The following is a 15,908-nucleotide window of genomic DNA, read 5'->3' on the forward strand; positions in this document are numbered from 1 at the left end:
GTTCCTTTAAACACAAGGGCTGTAATGCTATTCCCTATAATAATCATTTACTTGATATTTAAATGTGATGCAATCATGAGCCCAAATAGTGATTAATTTGAAATTTGCAAGAAACAACCGTCTAAGTTGCTATGGGAGATGAACTCTATGGAGTATCAATGAATTACAGAGTTTACTGCACTTAACAGAGAAATTAGATCTGGTTAAACGAACAACTGCACCTTTAAAGAAAATAAAAATAAATAAATATGGTAATGAGCCTAGCATACTTGTTAAATCAGCAGCAGTTATGATATACCCTTTTCCACATGAACTAAGATTTTGCCATGGTCTGCCTTACGTAAAGTGTGTTGCTACTTTTGCAGGCAAATTTGAGAAAACCCCTTTATATGTTATCTGTTTCCATTCAACCAGCATACTGAAAATATTTTTTTTGTTTAAATTTAAAATATTTCTTACCTTTTTTAGATATTTTGTTGCAGCAGAATGATTTTAGTTTTTTCTGAGCACCATCACGGTGATCTGTCCTGACATAGGACTGAAATTTGAGGATTGTGTTTCTCTCATTAAATGTATTAACATTTGAATGTAGAAGCCAGGTCTGTAATCTTTTTAACCCCTTACCACTTACAACCACTCCTAGCATTACAAAGAAGAAAAATCAAGTAGGAGTTTTAACCCTCAAGCTGCCAAGAAAACCTAACCCAAGTGAAAACCATTTTAGATTTTTTTTTTTAAATTTAGCTTATGCTATGTGAATGGGAGTCTGTAACATATATAAAATATGTGTTATCCCAATTTGGTTTGGGAAAGTGGAAATACACTTTAACTATAGTGCTCAACTAAAATGCTGGCCGCTTTCCTGTGCAATACAGGTTCCAGCATGCAATGCATCTGTGGAAACTTACTCCCACCTACTCCCTTACTGTTCATCTTTTGCACCTGTTAGCCAATTCAGGGGCAAGTTAGGGGACATGGGCCCCATTCACACTTTTTGGGACAGTCTCACGAATTGCTCGATGAGACTTGCACAAACAGCTGTGGACAGGAAGCGCTATACAAAGCAATGCCAGCTGAAAGTGTCCACAGCCATTTACTGCCACTCGCATTTAGTCCGACATAATGCGATGATTGCCCCTGGACTTAAACTGTTTGTGCCCAGGGGCAAACATCTGCTGGTAATTGCTGCATGTCCGATTACATGCGAATGGCCGCAGTTACTGTCAGCTGTCATTCGCTTTCTATTATGTTCCAGCCCGCAGCTGTTCACATGTTAGTGAGACTGCCCCAAACACAAGTGTGAATGGGGCCTTAACAGCATTCACTCCCTAGACCAATTGGCTCCCCCTCTGTTGATCCCATTCCCATCCCTGATTGAGTATTGTCAACTTCACCCAAGTTTGTAATGCCAGAGATAGGCGTATCACTCTGTAGAGGTAAAACAGTGTGTCAATGCTGCTAAATCTCCTCCAAATGCCCACTTGTTGGCTAACACATAGGCAGTAGACATGTGCGATTTGTTTTGTTCCGAATTGAAATTCGTACAAATTTCTGTAAACTCGCATTTGAATTTCCAAATGGCAGGAATAACGAATCTGAATGTTCCATAACAAAGTTCGGATACATATGAATTTCATTTGAAACGAAACACAAGCGGAAGAGCTGTAATTTACCGCTCTCTGGCTTCGTTGCACTTTGTTGACATTCTGGACTTTTATCCCGAATGAAAACAAAGTAACACAATATTGTTACAAAATGTAAATAAATAAAGGAGATGATAAATTTGTGTTATTCTGTAACAGCCTCTGCTTCTTCGACAAAGAATCTGACAGCTGTCAGAATACACAAAAGTGTTTAAAAGAGAACTATGGGGTAAGCGTTTTTCCCCCAAAGTTCTCTTTAGGGTCACGGGAGGACATATACTAACCTCCTCCCGTGACCCAAAGCTCAGTATACAGCAGGCTGTTGCCCGCGATCTACTGAGAGCGCCGCAGTCAGGACGTATCCCAAAGATGCTGTCTGGATCCACCCAGCTGTGTGAGTGACAGCGGGCTCTGCCAATCTAGAGACAGAGCCAGCTGTGCCCGCCCCCTCCCTATCCATTCCTCCACTCAGCACTGGAGGATCAGAGAGTGGAGGGGGGGGGGAATCCCTGTGGGGAGTGGTGACTGACAGTCACCGCTCTCTGCAGGGAGATGATCGGAAAGTGAGCGAGCGACGGTATGTGTTCGCTCACTTCCCAATCAATAGAGCCGACCTGTGACGGCTTCTTTGTCACAGGTTGGCTCTAACCATATGGATGAGTGTAAAATCACTCGCCTCATAGTTCTCCTTTTAACTGTTCAAAGAAATAACAACACAAAAAAACCCAGAAATTTTAAGGGGGAATCACAATGCCAATTTTTTATTTAACCACACCATACCAGGTCACATGCCCGGCATTGGGACCCACTGGAAAAGCACTTTGTCCCCATGCCAACTAAGCAGTCTTTCTGTAACTGTGGCCACTCGTCATAATCACAGGATCCTGGGAGATCAGTTAGTGATTGTCAGTGGACAGTGTTTGGTTAGCAATAGAATTGAGTTAGGCAGACCATTGCAAAATCTTAGTTTATGTGGAGAAAAGGTATAGCATTTATATTGCGGATTTAACTCTTTCGCTGCCCCCAACATATCTCATACGTCGCTGGCCTGTGTAAACAGACTCCCAGCTGCTCTGTTTACATATGGCCCGCCACCGGCATGCGGGAAGAGCGTAAGGAGACTGACGAACATCTGTTCATAGATCTCCTCCCTGCCCTATGGGACAAGAAGCAAAGCTTATTGCATATCTCAGCTGTTATGGCTCTGCTCCAGAAGCCGGACAATAAGCTATTGGAGCATGATCTGTGCTCCAATAGCTTTTTTGGAGTGCAAAGGTGACACTAGGGGTCTAATTGATCCCTAATATCACCTTTAAAGAGTACCTGTCACCACTAGTATGCTTCCACTAAGGGGGCTTGTTATGTGATAGCAATTAAGTAAAAAAAATAAGATAAAATAAAATAAATGTAAACATAAAATAAATGTAAAGTCCTCCGCCCCAAGCACGCGTTTTAACGTAACCATGTCTCTGGTGTGCCTACGTATGAAAACAATGATCACACTACACATGTTAGGTATCGATGCATGCGCCAGAGTGAGGGCAATAATTATAGAGCCAATATTCAAGGATATCTCAAAATTGATTACCTATACAGAATTTTAAAGCATTGCCTATGGACAATTTGGGGTACCGTATTTATTTTGCCTTTTAACGGATGCAAACAATTTTCAATCTGGGCATGTTGGGTATCTATGTACTTGTTGTAACCTCATCTTTTATATTTTACAAACAAATGTGTTTTAATTTGTGTTTTTGGGCACTAAAATAAACTTATGTTTGTTATAAAGAAAATATTGGGATTGATAAAGAGTTGCGCAAATATTGTGTGACATGAACATTTGCAACTGCCAACATTTTATTCTACAGGGTCTTTGCTTTCAGAAAATATTAATGATTAGGGGTTTTTAGTAATTTTCTGACCTAAAATGTGGATTATAACATGTGTGGGAAAAAAAGGACTAGATTCATTACAATACTGTTTTTTAAAAGAGAGGTGCAGTTGTCCTTTCATTTTTAAATATCGTATTATAATTGTGGAGGACATCTATGGGGAGAACACTAGAATATTTGTTATCCTGCACTCTCCTAATTTTCATCTTCTACAACAGAACTTTACAGTATACTAATGGTTCTGCTCCTGTCAGTAAGAATGAGGAAAATGCTTTAGGTAAAATGCTGGGCTGCCCTTCGAGGGATGGTGTCTCTTTGAAGGTAAAGGTATTCATCTGCCACATCAGAAAAAGCCTAGGCTCAGGAAGGGAGAATTCATCACCCATCTGAGTCCAAGAGTTCCTTTTGTTACCACCAGGCCTCAACCTCCAAAGCCAAACCCAAACCAGGCACCCAGTTTAACTGCAGACCTTGGCTTTTCAAGTTCCCCAAGCCTGCTGAGAAATCCGCTTCAGCATGAAGGGGCGCCCCCACTTTACAAAGTGCAGGGTCGTCTGTTAGCCTTTGCAGTCACCTGGACAGACAGTATCTCAGATGCCTAGGTAAGAGAGGTTTACAGAGGTTACAAGCTAGAGTTCCACTCCTTCATGTCATGCCTTCCAACCTGCCTGTGTCTCTGCACAGATTAGCAGATATCAATGCAGCCCTTGCAGATCTTCTGGATCAAGAAGCTATCACCCTAGTTCCTACTGCGAAAAGGTTTCAAGGAAGGGAGACTTTCTGGCTTCTGCGGACATCAATGATGTATACTTGCATGTCTTCATTTTTCCAGCATATCAGCCATTTCTTCACTTTGCTGTGGGTCCCCAGCAATTCTAGTTTGTGACCCTCCCATTTGACCTATCCTCTGTGCCTCCTGTGTTGACCCTGTGCTGACCCTTGTGCTAGTCTTGCTGCACTCCCACGGTGTCCCCATTGTGGGATATCTGAATGATCTCCTATTGAGGTAACATTCAGCGCAGGTTCTGGATGACAATGTGACATGGAAAATACAGACCTTGCAAAGATTTGGTTGGATTACAATTTGGAGTAATAATAGTACACCAAAGTTAGCACACCAAACATTTAAGTTTAGGGTAAGTATTTTGTATTGAAAATCTCATAATGGCAAATAAATTATTTATTGCATTATGTAGAAGCCAACCATCCACTGAAGGAAATTGGCAACCAGTGGCTGGGAGAGAGACTAACTTGGGAGAGGCAGACAGTTCTGTCTGTATAAAAATGAAGCACTATAAAATAAAATAGTTAGGCTGTAAAACAGATAAGCTGGATGCAGGGACATACAAAAGTTAATTTTCAGGGAAGAGGTTTACCATAGCAACTCATGAGATCTAGGATAAAACAGGCATGATTATTATAGCAAAATAAAGATATTTTATACATAAAGCACACCAAGAAAATACATATATTTATAAGGCAGGGTATATATGCCCTCCTAGCGAGAGAGTGATCAAATCAACTCAGAAATGATAAAAATACTGATACATCCTTGTCCTCAGTTATCCCCCGAGGATGTGTACTATTTAGTTTGTACATCCAGAATAGTTGTCTCTACAAACTTCGACAGCCTAAATCCTCCCCTGTTCGGGGGGGTAGGGGGGGGCTTGGTTCATTTCCCCAATCAAAGCGTAACTGGGACCAATAATATCCTGCCTCCCAAAAATGTTTAACTACTGAAGATGAGAGGTTCTAATGTCACTCCTATGTTTACCAATATACTTCCTCACTTCCCTACTTGTCTTACACAGATATCTGAGCCCATATGGGCATTTAATTAGGTAAATTGCATTTATGCTTAAGCAGTTGACAAACAAATGGATTGGAAATGTTTGGCTTGTCTGAGGATGTGTTAAGGATCCACCCTTAATCACACAATCACACTGGGCACATTGCCTACAATAATACATGTTCTGCACTGTTTGATGGCTGGTAAACCAGTTCCTTTTATTATTCTTACTACGGATGTCTGCTGAAATGACAGCATTCTCTGATCTCTTATGTGCAAAAATAGGTTGGTCCTTAAACACATTCTCTAACTTAGGGTCACTAGATAGTACTTCCCAGTGTTTCCTGATAATCTGCTGAATCTGGGGGTCTGCCTGTAGTAAGTCTGTGTACTACAGGTATAACATTTAGAGGGCTGTTTGGTTTTGAACTTAAAAAGAGAAGATCTATCCTGTGACAATGCTTTCATAAGAGATCCTTCCAGTTTACTCTGTGAATAGCCCCTTTTAACAAAATCTTCTAACATCTGTTTTACTTGTGCTAAAAAGATCTCATCCATAGAAGAAATGCGATGAATACATATAAACTGGGTATATTGTAAATCCTGTTTAAGACATTTTGGATGAAAGCTCTTGTAGTAAAGGTATGTATTGTGGTCAGTAGGCCTATGGTAAATTTTAGTGACAATTTTCCCTTCATTGTCAGTGATCAAGACATCAAGGAAGTGAACTGAATTGACATTACACTACAGGGTGAAACAGATTGTGGCACAGTTGTCAAGATAATTCTTAAATTGATATAATAGCGGTTTAGATCCCTGCCATATAAAAATATGTCATCAATATTGACAGATTACTAGATGGGGTTGGGCACGACCCCCGCTGTCATGGTGCACATCGGGCACCAATGACAAAATAGGAGGAAATTGGAGTGAACCTGACAAATACACGCACGTTCCAAGAAAAGCTCATTATTATAGACACATATTTTTCCTCCAAATGGGCCATATATAGATTAATGTATCTAGGTGCAATATTTGAACCAATGACTGGACATGCTGGAAGCATTGACCGTTAAAGAAGAAGTAGTTATATCTCAGAAATTATTCCAAAAGCTGTACAGCAAAGTCATCCAGTCCAGCAGGAAACTGCAGATCAGCCATAACACCCTCAATCATCCACTACCCCTCATCATGGGATATAGAGGTGTATAAACTATTCACAATTATACTAGATTAAAAGCTCTTGGTGGGCAACTGATCAATGTGGGATAATTGCAAATACTTAAAATGTACTTTTCACTCCCTATGCAAGCACATATAGAGTTAACTTTTTAGATATTTTCATTGAGAATTATACCATTCTACAAAAACTTTCCAAAAATCGGTGAACTGCAATACATACCGTATATCCTTAATACCAGTTGTAACTTGGTCAGCTAATGGATATTGCAAAGGGGCAATTTATGCCCCATAGGAGAAATTGTAGCAGCATAAAAGACTACAGGAAGGAGGAAGCACTAATAACAACCCAATTTATGGAAAAAGGCTACAAGAAGGAAAATTTGGAAAGAGAAGCAGAACAGGTTGAAAGCCAACCGAGGAAGGAGTTAATAAGAGGTAAAATAAATTATCTCTTATTAACTCTTATTGGCTTTCAACCGAGTGGAAAAGAGTTTGACGTAGCATTTGTGTTTAAATATAACATCTGGTGAAGAGTATAATAGCCAAATATTGGAATATCTTGGTAGAGGATCCCATTTTAGCATCTAAGCTATCAGTAAGGCCAACATTTATTTATAAAGGAACCAAGAATTTAGGGATGGAGGTTGCACTAATTGTTAAGAAGAGAAATAATTCCAATCAAGTTGGAGCCCCAGTGAAGCTGAACTGTTGTAAAGGATTTGCTGGTCGTGTATGGCAAGTAAGAATATAACAAGAAGGAGAAAAATAAAGGAGCTTATTTCCCCACATACACAACAGTCATATGAGATTAGAGATTGTATTATTTGTGCAACTAAAAGTTATTCATGTTATACAGTGCCCATGACAGAAATTGTATGCGGGCAGAATGAAGCGGTAATTCAGGATCCGAATAAGGGAACATGTTTGCAAAATGTTACAAGGTAGTGACAAGCATTCCCCTCCTCAAGTGCTACAAAAAATTCCACTATAAGAATCTAAAAGGTACCAAATCTTGGGGAATAGGGATCTTAATACCGGACTATGGAGAGGAAGAAATTATATTTAGAAAATGTTGAGGAGCAAACGGGGCTTGGCCTTGGGGCTGCAGGGAGTAGAAGGGCAGCACAACCGATACTGGCCCCAGGGGCGTGGAATTGCTATCGCCCGACCCCTGGGACATGCAGTTCTTATTCATTTAAAAGCGCTCTGCCAGCTTCAGACTCCCAAAGCTGGTGGAGCTCTAAGCACATCACCATGCTTTATAAATATGCAGTGATAAGCAGCGGATAACTGCTGAACGGCATCTGCCCGACGGATCACCCCCCCCCCTCGCTCTCTCTATCTCTCATGGTTTTATTTGATTGCATACAATGATGAGCCCAGCAGTAGATGTCCCACTATATAAATGTGACAGCTCTACATATTTAGAGGTTTCAGCAGGTCCTAAATTTTAAAGCATTAACACATGAACACATATTATTATAATTTGATTCATTAATAAATCATTACACATACTTTTTTAATTGCAAGCATTTTAAGTACTTGAATTTGACTTAGTATCAGTCTCTTACAGTCCCTGAGCTGCAGAGGGTTAGAGGGAAGGAGCACAAAGAGCCAGCTAAGTGTGTTTCAGTGCAAGGAGCGTGCTGAAAAGAGTAGAGAACAGAGTGACAAAGAGAAGAGCCCATTACTTTGCTGCTACTTCTTTCACTGTCCAGTCAGAGATCCGAGAATAAACCTGTAAGTGAAAATGAAACTGCAGCAGTGAAAGAGCAGGTCTCCCGTCAGGCAGAACTGTGATATGGGGCAGAGCAATGTAAATCCCAGAACGGGATGGACAGAAATACAAAGAGGATTATTTCTCAAAGCTGGAACAGACAGAATGTGGAGCAGTTGCCCAATGGGGGGAATTGATGACGACTGAAGCAGATGGAATCTGGAGCAGTTTCCCATAGTGACCAATCATCTTCTCTTTCTCAGTTTGTTCAGTTAAGCTTTGAAAATGAAAGACTGAAGCTGATTGGTTGTTATACCATCTGCTCCAGATTTTCAAACAGGGTTGCCATCTGTCCGGGATTCACCTGGACAGTCCGGTTTTAGAGTGCTGTGCCCGGGTTTCATGGCGGTTGAAAACCGGGCAAAAGCTATCAGGCTCACAGGGTTAGCCATGGGGCCCTGCTTAAGCCAGAGCACTGAAGGCTGGAGACAAAGCTGCAAGTTGTAGTGTTCTCTAGCCTGAGGATGGGAGCTTCAGGTAGGTGACCTGGGCATGCATTCATGATATCAGGGGCAGGGTTGGGGAGGAGGGTTGGCACACTCACGGGTGACTGGTGCTGCATCTGTCCCTTCTCTCAGGCCCCTTGGGCATCCAAGAAGTACCCCTGAGCTGGCTTCTCCTCTGCAGCCACATGACAGCACTGAGTGTGCAGCTTGTCAGGGCCGTGTGTGCTGGTGATCAGAGACTGGTGATGGTGGGGTTACTGGGTTGTAGGAGAACACTTGTATCCTTCCACTGAATGGCTGGGAGTGAGACTGGAGATGCAGGCAATGCAACACTGTTTTCTTTCACAGGCTAGACTGACCAACCTTATTGCTTTTCTAAAATGTGTGCTCACTTACTACTTTTTGACTATATGCATTTCTTACTGCTGGTCTGCAGTGTGCCCCCTTTACTGCTCATCAGTGGTGGGTGCCCCCTTTAGGCTGGGTTCACACCTAGGCGTATCGAATATGCGCGTTTGTCACGCATTTTTACTGCGATTTGCGGTAAAAAAAAGTGCGACAAACGCGCGTTTCCGAGGGCTACTTGGCTGTATCCCAATGGAAACGCACGACAAAAACGCCCCAAAGAAGCTTCTGTACTTCTTTGGGCGTAGGGTGTTTTGTAGCGCGGTTATACGGCCTGTAATATGCCCAGGTGTGAACCATACCCATAGGAAATAATGGGATTTCGGTGTTTAAGCGTTTTGCAGAGCGTACGAACGCGCTACAAAACGCCCAGGTGTGAACCAGGCCTTACTGCTGGTCAGGTGTGTGATCCTCCTTTGCTGCTGGTCAGTGGTGTGTGCCCCTTTTACTGCTGGTCAGGGATGTGTGCTCTATTTCCGCTTGCCAGTGGTGTCACTCTCTCCTTTCTCTCTCTCTCGGCTGTCTCTCCTGTATATCCCCCCCCCCCAAAAAAAATTGCTGCACTGTGCTAGGGTTTCACTTGAAGAAAAGGTGGCAACCCTATTTTCAAAGCAGAATTAGATCTGCAGAATGCCCCAGAGTGTTGCCTATAACTTGTAAGTATGTATTTCCAGATAGTGAGAGAAAATATATTGAAGTATAATTTTTTTCTCCTTCCCCCCAATGTTAAGGTGCCCATACACTGTACGATTCTCGTACGAGAATTGCGGGAAATCCCACGATCGTACGAGAATCGTACAGTCTATGGACGGCGTTTCTACTGTACGGTCGCACGTCTTTTGTCGAACCAGCATGCTCGAAAACCCGCCGAGAATCGTACGATTGTCGGCGGGGTTCTAGCCTGCTCGTTCGATAGCTGTGGAACGGGCCGGTGTGCGCAGTGACGTCACCGGATCTCCAACGGAAGACCCGGAAGCCGGCGGAGAGGTGAGTAACTTTGATCGATCAAAATAATTTTGATCGATCAAAGAAATTAACGATCTATTGACGGCACACCAGAAAATATCTCACGGCACACTAGTGTGCCGCGGCACAGTGGTTGAAAAACGCTGCCTTAAATGATGTCTCTTAATCCAATATTCTTCTTCTTTCCTATCATTTTCAGCTTTCCCTCCAGCGCTGCTGTGGGTCTCCGATCCATCGCTGACTCCTCTGTGCTTGCTGGCACTTCCTGTCCAATGGTGTCTGCATGCGGGTGCACGCTGTCCATAGACTTATCTTGTCTCTCATCTCCCGGCCGAACATCTTCTGAACTGCGCATGCGCCCGCCCCAAGATACTTTGCGGCCGCTGAGATTTTTCAGATGGAAGCGTGCGGCGTAGACACACGCAAGTTTAAACCTCTTTTAAAGCGTTTTAAAAAAAAAAGTTTTTACATATATCTACTGCATGCTAGCAGTAGATATATGCAAAAAAAAAACCAGAGGGTTTGCTAAAAAGAATCTGGAGCGTAGTAACCAATCATCTTCTCTCTTCAGGTTGTTCAGTTAAGCTTTGAAAATGAAAGCTAGAAGCTGATTGGCTGACATGCACAGCTGCTCCAGTTCTGAAAAAATATCTTCAGAGAGCTCAGCGATTCCAGGCTGTCGCCAGTCTCTTGTGCCATATACAGGATCCGGAGCGTGCAATGCAGACAGACACAACCTCCAATGAAAGGTAAACATGTTGTAATAGAAGCGGACTGCTCGTTTGCTTATCCGTGATCTGAGACTAATTGTACATTGCTCCTTTAAAATCAGGCAGGCCATGGAATGACATCACTGTTCCCATCATGTGACAGCAGCAGACCCGCCCCGAGAATGACGTCAGTGCATGACTGTGTTTTTATGAATGAAAGGAATCCGTGAGTGAGTAATTCCAGGAAACTGTAACATTACAACTCAGCAGATCTGAGCGCTCCGTGCTGCAAGCGGCACCCCGGGCCCCTCTTCACCCAGCTCAGCAGGTAAGGGGCCCCTCCGTGCCCATGTGCCAGTCCTTCTTCACCCTGGGCGGGACCGCGAGGAACTCATAACAAGTAGAGCTGATCGTAGCGAGGATCGCCGTGTAAACGAGCGGGATTGTGGGGTGGACACGGGAAGCCGCTCACAGGAAGTGCGGTGTGCCTTCCATCCGAGGTACTGGGTGCTATGGACGGAGGGAGTCGTTGTCACACCCGGATCTCTCACACCTGCCGGGGGAGGGCGGAATGTGGACAATAAAGGGTCGTTTTACCGGACGTTCGGTGCCTACTACGCCTGTGTGCTGGGTATGAGTATCGCTCAGGCCCTACTCAGGGTGACTTCCTCCTCCACACTATGATATCAACACAAACACGCCATGCTGTGATCACAGTCCAGAGATGACACGTGTGTGTCCCCTGTGCGGGATCAGTGTGTAGGGGGCTCCCAGTCTGGGGGTAGGGGGATGTGATTGTTCCCAGATGAAGTCATGTTGTCAGACTTTTCTGTGTGTAACATTCCTTACGTAACATCACTGGTTTCCCTGGGTGTTGTCTGCATGTGATTGGAAGTGACATGAAGGGGGCGGCTGTCTTGAAAAGTGGAAGCATTACTGTGCTCGTCGAAGAAGGAAATGGCTGTTGTGGAAGCATTGTTTATTTTCTGCTGTTGGCAGGCTGGGCTAGTACACAGAGAGGCTTGTTTACAGAGCATGGAGTAGGAGGAGGTGTACTGAAGCTGGCTGTACACTGCTAGATGTGTATACTGAAAATTTCAGCACAACCTTCCATAACGCCACCGGAGTCCCCAAAAGTTCCTTGGTTTTAAAGCAGAACTCTGGGCAAAATCTTTATTAACCTTAGCAGTGGGGCGAAACCTGCAATGCAAGGGTTAACTGCTCATTTTCATCTAGGGACCACAATAACAAAGTTGTACCTGATCCTCCTGAGCTGGCTTGTGCTTAGACTGGTCCTTCCGGCCTTGCTCTCCCTCCGTTGCAGTGTTCTAAGGATCCTCGAGTCATCATATTCCATACACTGTGTATTGGACGCTGAGGGGCATACCATCACTGTAGTGTAGGAGGGACACAGGCTGGAGGAAGCGATGTGACTGCCGGCCAGCTCTGAGGTTCCGGTGAGTATAACTTTTTGTATTTCAGGCCCCAGATGAACAAGAGCAGTTCTTTAAAGGACACATCTGGGGAAAAAAATTATTAAAGGAGAACTATGGGGTTAAGGCTTTTCCCCATAGTTCTCCTTAGGGTAACGGCAGGACACAAACTAGTGTCCTCCCGTCACTAGGCTCAATATACCGTGAGCTGTAGCTCGCGGTATACTGAGACGCTGAAGCGGATCCCAACAATTATGCCGGGATCCGCCCAGCTGCGTGACTGACAGCTGGCTCTGCCTATCTAGGGGCAGAGCCAGCGGTACCCTCCCCCGTCCGTTCCCCCAGTCAGCGCTGGCGGAGACCGTCACGGCAGAGAGCTGTGACAGGATCGAGAGGTGAGCGAACGCCGGTATGTGTTCGCTCACCTCCCGATCTACTGAGCCGACCAGTGACAGTCTCATTGTCACAGGTCGGCTAGAACTATGAGGTGAGTGAAAAGCACTCACCTCATAGTTCTCCTTTACCCTTGCAGCTTTGCAATGGTTAACTACTTGTTTTCATCTAGGACGTTATACTCTCCTGATCCTCCAAGCTGGCTTACTCCTTTATACCGGTCCTTTCCGGTCTCCCTCCCTCTCTGCTACAATGGTCTAAGGATCCTTGAGTCATCACGCTCTATACACAGTGTATAGGACATGAGGACGCCCGCGGGACATGCCATCGCTGCAGCATAGGAAAGAGCCTGGGGGGGGGAGCTCTGTGAAAGCCAGTCAGCTCTGAGGTTTGGGTTGGGTGTTACTTTTTTATCTTGGTTCATAGATGAAAATGAGCAAGTCTTTAAAGAACAACTCTGGGAAAATGTTTTATTAACCATTGCAGTGGGGCTACCCGTACATGGCAAGGGTTAATAAAACTTTTACTGGCGTGGTTCTTTAAAGCCCATCTCTGGACAAACAAATAGACCACCTTTGCAGTGGATGGGACTACCCGGCATTGCAAGGGACGAGGTGCTCGTTTCTGTCTAGAGGGCCGGGTTAAAGCACTTCTACTTGTCTGATCCCCCAGCCGTCAGCGCTCACTTCTCCCCTTCCCTCTGGCTGGTAGAATGTTCCTCGTCATCCTAACATCTAATGCAGCTGTATGGAACCTGCATTAAGGTGCCCATACACCTGCCGATTATCGTACCATAATCGGCAGGTGTATGGGCAGTGTGCGACCTCTTCTACTGTAAGGTCGCACGACATTCGTCTTCTGAGCATGCTTGAAAACCTGCCGAAAATGGAACGATTTTCGGCAGGTTAGTGGCGTGCTCGGGAGTTGAATACAAGTGCACACTGCCCACGCAGCACTGCAATCATCAGAAGCGGGGAGGGCTTGCGATGATCGCAAGTACGATCTGCCTGTCCAAGATGGGCAGATCATACAAAATTTGAATTACCTTACAACCATCGCACAATGAAAGTCGTGCTATGGTTGTAAGGTGTATGGCCAGCTTTAAGGTGCCCATACACTGCTTGATTCTTGTACGAGAATCGCGGGAAATCCCGCAATCGTACGAGAATCGAGCAGTGGGAACTAAGACGTGCGACCGTTTCTACTGTACGGTCGCACGTCTTTTGTCTAAGGAGCACGCTAGAAAACCAGCCGAAAATCGTACGATTTTCGGCTGGTTTGAATGGTGATCGGGAGACAAATGCCGAACGGGCCGGTGTGCGCACGCGCACACTGCCCGTTCAGAATTGCAGTCATCGGAATCCCGCCCCTCATGGGGGCGGGCTTGCGATGATTGAGAGTACGATCTGCCTGTCCAAGATGGGCAGATCGTACTTTTTTTATTCACTTTACAACCATCGCAAGACTAAGGTCTTGCGATGGTTGTACAGTGTATGGCCACCTTTAGAAGTGATGACCTTAGCAGTCCTTTGAGCGCCAGGGAAAAGAGTCTGCAGGGACCGGTCTAGCAGCCTGGAGGAAGCCAGTAGGAATGGAGTCAATCTGCTTTACTCTGGTCCCTTAGATATAAACCAGCACTTCACCCTGGCAGTGCGATGGTAGCCCCACTGAAAGGGCACTTTTTTTATTTGCCTGGAGATCGACTTTAAAGTGCATCTGAATCCAACACTTTTTTTTTTTTTCTTTTTTTAGTTTTGGATAGTGAAGAGGGATTAGGACACCTGTCAGGCTTTTATTTTTCTCTGTGTCCCCATTAGGTTCTGTGCACAAATCATTTGACATCACAGGTGTGCTGCAGGGTGCGTTTAGGTAGGGAACCCATTTATTTGAATGGACTGCCTACTACATCTTAATTGCACAAAAGTAGCTCTTTTTTAATTGTATCACACCATAACGCACACTTATAAGTTGCCATGCCTTGTGGTTGTATTCAACACACGTGATGGATAGGCGAGTTTGGTGCCATTCGAAAATAAAGGCAGCACACCTAACACTGATACATACAATCTTGTACGATGCAGGATTGCGTGCGGGAATGTGAAGGGAGAGGACAAAAGGATTCTTCTTGTTGAGCATTGTTATGCTTGGAGAAAAGAAGCAACAAAACTCCTAGACGTAAATGGGGCCTTAGAGCCACCATACATGTTACAATATGACTGTACAATCAACTAGAAGTATGTAATATGAGGACCCACCTAAACCATCTGATCAATTGTTATCCAATCAGACAGGTCCTTGTGCTACATACTTGTTGGTAGCTCTAAAGGCAATTGTACAATACGTGTGTGGAGACTGATGAGGCTTAAGCTGGCCATACACCTATAGATTTTCTATGGTCAGATGGGAAAAGTGCAACAGATTCCTCCAGCTAGCAGCTCTAGGATGGAGGAATCTCCCACTGGTCCAAGCTTCAGTATCTTTTTAGTCGGCCCCGCTGGCTCTCAAAACACCTGAACAATGCCTGCATTCAATCGGAGTGTTCAGGTATTTTGAGAGCCAGCGGGGCCAGATAGGAAGTTACTGAAGCTCGGCCCAGTGGGAGATTCCTCCATTCACACAGTTTAGCGTAGATGGAGGAATCTGTTGCACTTTTTCCATCTGACCATAGAAAATCTGCAGATAATCTATAGGTGTATGGCCAGCTTTAGGGAGATGGTTCATGACTGCTTTTTACCTTTTTATATAAAAAGGGTCATCTTCCGACATGGGAAATATCCCAGGTGTAAACAGAGATGTAAATTTTGCGTTTCCCCTCACCTTCTATAATACGAAATCACGTGCACTCCATACAGCGTACAGACCTTGTTGAAAGGTTGGTGCTTGAAGTGACAACACGGATGGCGCTGTGTCAGATACAGTCCATAATAGAAGTCACCAGCACTGGAACATATGTGCAAGAAGTAAAGCCCTTTTTATTAAATCGTCACATGCGTCAAACAGCCAGCGTTTTGGGGCCACGCAGGGTCCCTTCTTCTGGGCGACATAGTGACCTAATCCAAAAAGTGTCTGAACACAAAGTGCAATTGATAATACGAAATCACCTGCACTCACTATGTTGCCCAGAAGAAAGGACCCTGCGTGGCCCCGAAACGTTGGCTGTTTGACGCATGTGACGATTTAATAAAAAGTGCCTTACTACTGGCACATATCTTCGAGTGCTGGTGACTTCTGTTATCGCCTCACCTTCTTTCTCGATAACAATGGTCACCATT

General features: G+C 44.4%; 1 protein-coding gene across 1 annotated transcript in view; it reads left to right on the forward strand.

The window, feature by feature from the left end:
- The first annotated feature begins 10,925 nt into the window (after positions 1 to 10,925).
- MAFF (MAF bZIP transcription factor F) overlaps positions 10,926 to 15,908 on the forward strand; it is a 32,735-nt gene continuing 27,752 nt past the window's right edge. Inside the window, exon 1 of the mRNA XM_018571045.1 lies at positions 10,926 to 11,138. The gene's annotated coding sequence lies outside the window, so the exon portion shown is untranslated. The remainder of the gene's footprint in view (positions 11,139 to 15,908) is intronic.

Source organism: Nanorana parkeri, unplaced genomic scaffold (genome assembly GCF_000935625.1).
Source record: "Nanorana parkeri isolate BGI_ZX_2015 unplaced genomic scaffold, ASM93562v1 scaffold1659, whole genome shotgun sequence".
Lineage (NCBI taxonomy): Eukaryota > Metazoa > Chordata > Amphibia > Anura > Dicroglossidae > Nanorana > Nanorana parkeri.